Source organism: Nuphar pumila, chromosome 13 (genome assembly GCF_984573655.1).
Source record: "Nuphar pumila chromosome 13, dmNupPumi1.hap1.1, whole genome shotgun sequence".
In the NCBI taxonomy this organism is placed as follows: Eukaryota; Viridiplantae; Streptophyta; class Magnoliopsida; order Nymphaeales; family Nymphaeaceae; genus Nuphar; species Nuphar pumila.
In genome coordinates this window covers 35,537,249-35,541,527 of record NC_143261.1, presented here as the reverse complement: position 1 = coordinate 35,541,527, position 4,279 = coordinate 35,537,249, and positions in this window count along the sequence as shown.

Sequence of the window (4,279 nt, the reverse complement as noted above, 5' to 3'; positions counted from 1 at the left end):
GTTGTGCCGAAGAAGTCAGGACTCACTGTGGTTGAGAACGAGAAGGGTGAGAGAATTCCGATGAGGACCACTACAGGATGGCGAGTCTACATCGATTATAGGAAACTGAATGTGGCAACTAGGAAAGATCATTTCCCATTGCCATTCATTGATGAGATCTTAGAGAGACTCGCAGGGCAGAGCTACTACTGCTTTCTAGATGGATATTCAGGATACAATCAGGTAGCTGTCCATCCTGACGACCAGGAGAAGACCACATTTACATGTCCTTATGGCACCTTCGCGTTTAGACGTATGCCGTTCGGGCTCTATAATGCCCCGGCTACTTTTCAGAGGTGCATGCTTGCTATCTTTTCGGACATGATTGATGATGTGATGGAAGTTTTTATGGACGACTTTTCAGTGTATGGCTCTTCTTTTGAAGATTGCCTCCAAAAACTTGCTCGAGTACTGAGTAGGTGTGCGGAGACCAATCTCGTCCTGAGTTGGGAAAAGAGCCATTTTATGGTCCAGGAGGGGATTGTGCTAGGACACATTGTGTCCAAGCGTGGTATTGAGGTTGACAGAGCGAAGGTGAAATCCATTTCCCGTTTGACTCCACCCACCTTTGTGAGGCAGATTCGATCATTTTTAGGGCATGCGGGATTTTACAGGTGATTCATAAAAGATTTCAGCAAAATCTCTCGACCGCTTTGCACTTTATTGGAGAAAGACCAGCCCTTTGATTTCAGTGAGGATTGTATGAAGGCCTTTGAGATTCTCAAAGAGGCCTTGATTACTGCACCTATTTTGAGACCTCCAGATTGGACTCTCCCATTTGAGATTATGTGCAATGCATCTGATTACGCTATGGGGGCTATTTTAGGACAACGCATTGATAGGAAACCCTATGTGATCTACTATGCGAGTAGAACTCTGTCTGATGCCCAGATGAATTATACTACGACAGAGAAGGAACTACTTGCGGTAGTTTTCGCATTGGACAAATTTAGGTCCTATTTACTCAGTTCGAAGGTGGTTGTCTATTCTGACCATTCTGCATTAAAATATTTGTTGAATAAGAAAGACACCAAACCGAGATTGATTCGTTGGGTCCTACTACTACAGGAGTTTGATCTCGAGATTCGAGATAAGAAGGGAAGTGAGAATGTAGTAGCAGACCATCTTTCCAGACTGATCGTGGAGACTACGCAGGATCAGAAGCCGATCACTGATTCTTTCCTCGACGAGCAGATCATGTCAGTCAGTACATCGCAGTTACCCTGGTTTGCAGATATTGTGAACTATCTGGTTTCGAGGCAGATACCTGAGCATTGGAACAAGAATGAGCGTGAGAGATTCCTATCTCAGGTGAGGCACTATTATTGGCATGAACCGGAGTTGTTCAAATACTATGCAGACCATATCATTAGGAGATGTGTTCCGGAGGAGGAGTACCAGTCCATTCTGAATTTTTCCCATTCGTTAGCCTGTGGAGGGCATTTTAGTAGTAGGAAGACGGCTGCGAAGGTTTTGCAGTCAGGATTTTATTGGCCCACACTCCACAGGGATGCTCATGAGTTCTGTAGGCGATGCCTGCGATGCCAGCAGATTGGGAACATGTCCAAGAGGGACATGATGCCCTTGCTTTTGATTTTGATAGTCGAGATTTTTGATGTTTGGGGCATTGATTTCATGGGACCATTTCCGCCGTCATTCGGAAATTTATACATTCTGGTGGCGGTTGATTATGTGTCCAAGTGGGTTGAGGCTGTGGCAACCAAGACCAATGATCATAGAGTAGTGCTTAAGTTTATTAAGCACAATATTTTCAGTCGTTTTGGGGTGCCACGTGCGATGATTAGCAATGGTGGCAAGCATTTTAGGAATGTACAGATAGCTTCTCTTCGGAGAAGATATTCTGTAAATTATAGATTCACCACGCCGTATCATCCGCAGACTAGTGGACAGGTTGAAGTGTCCAATAGGGAGATTAAGCGAATTTTAGAAAAGACAGTTCGTCCGGACCGCAAGGATTGGTCCCAGCGCTTAGATGATGCACTTTGGGCATATAGAACTGTATTTAAGACTCCCATTGGCATGTCCCTGTATCGCCTTGTATTCGGGAAAGCATGCCATCTTCCTGTCGAGCTAGAGCATAGAGCGTACTGGGCTATCAAGAAATTAAATTTTGACCTCACCCAAGCTGGCAAAGAGAGAGCATTGCAGCTCTCAGAATTAGAGGAACTCAGGAATGATGCATATGAGAATGCCAAATTATACAAAGCTCGCACAAAAGCATTTCATGATAAGCATATTGTCAGAAAAGTGTTTGAGCCAGATCAGAAAGTGTGGCTATACAATTCTCGTTTACATTTATTCCCAAGGAAGTTAAGATCGAGATGGACAGGTCCGTACATTGTGAAAGAAGTATTTCCCCATGGAGCAGTGACATTATTCGATCCTATGACCCAAGGTACAATCAAGGTAAATGGGCAAAGACTGAAGCCATTCATTTCAGATGCCTTGCAGGATGGTGAGTGTGAGATAGTACATCTCACGAAGGCATGAGGATTCGACCAGAGGGATGTATCATATGTACATTAATTTATTTTTCATTGCAGTATTTTTCTTTATTCAGTATTTCATTTCACATGTGCTAACTTGCGTTTTGATGTATGCAGGATGAATTTAACATTTAGTGTATCAATTACCAGGTACAGAGAAGCGCTTTCAAAGAATTCAAAGATCAGATGAAATTCAAATTCAGAAGCTCAGAGCAAATCAGGTTGTATCTATCCTTTCTCCCATAGTTTTGTTAGTGTCTTTTAGTGTGCATGTGCATTACATTTTTACTTATTTTGTATGCCACTAGGGACAGTGTCATTCAAGCATGGGGGGGTGGTTTAGACGCATGCACACAAAAATTTCAATTTTTTTTTTGTATGACTGGTAATCTAAGTAGGCATTTGAGAATAAGTTGTAACATATATGATTATTTTTGGCATAATCTAACAGTTTATAATATTTTAAGCCCCATAAATTTTTTTTTTCTGAACTGAGTCAAATAGAGTAGTTGTTTATGAGATAATTCAAAGAAAAGATAGTATTTGATTGTTAGAAAATTTCGAATCACTTTAGTATAAGTATGCACATTATGTTTTGTGAAAGAAATAAGCAATGGAAAGATGTGTTTGAAAAATGAGTTTAAAAGAATAGAGCTACGTTTAGTTGTTGATGTCTTTGTGAATTCTAGTAGTGGAACTCAGACACGAGATGAAGTGTTTGAGTATCTTAACGAAAAGGATAACGAAGGAGATCATCTTCTTGTCTAAGTCGATATCTGTGGCCTTTGTAGTTCGAGTAAGTAGAATCTGAAGGGTGTTTTACACCTGGTGCCCCAAAGCCAACTGGTTTGGGAGCCACCTGTTCGAAAGCTTGTTACATGGACTGCATAGAAAGCCTAAGAGATAGAGACATTGCACATGACGAGAGGCAGACTATACGTAAACTATTAGAATAGAAGGTCTAGTGACTCGAGCAATTAAGTCTGAGGGATACTCTGTATCTAGTGCCCTAAGGTTGGCCAGCCTGGGAGTCACTGACCCAAAGCTCGCTACAAGGGTCACGAAAACTGACTATTCGAAATAGTGCTCATATGAGAAGAATGCGCAAGAGATCAAAAGTTGAAAAAAAAAAGAGTGAAAATGAAAGAAAAAGAATGTGCTGAATGAGAAAATTTTCATTGCTTAGACATATATGTGCATTACTGTGCAGAAAATATACAAGTGAGAATAAATGAGTAAAACATGAGAATACTTGACTTTCGGAAAAAAATCATGAACTAGCTACAATATTAGAAAAGTGAAGGAAAAGAATTTTTACTGTGGTGGCATGAGATTTTTAAACTTGTTTTGAGAATGTCAATTACATGAAATATTTATTACAACTGCATTCTTAAGAGCCTAATATTTTTGAAAGATCATCCTCGCATTTCATTGATGTTTGTGGGTAGCATCGCTGCAAACCCTCACGAGACCTTACTCGTCCACTAGTGTAAGCTAGGGGTTTAAAGGGCTTGTTGCATACGCTAAATGCAACCGTGATTCCTACGAAAGTGAGTTAGTATTATGCATTCATGCTTAACATTTCTTGTCTTCAGTGCATATCATGATTAGGGTTTGTTAAGGGACTGACAAACATTCAAGCATGGGGGTATTTGATGATGCATGAAATGCACATCATGTAAACAAGTTTTTTATGCATTTTGTATCAAGTTTAAGGTTTTAAACCCATGTTT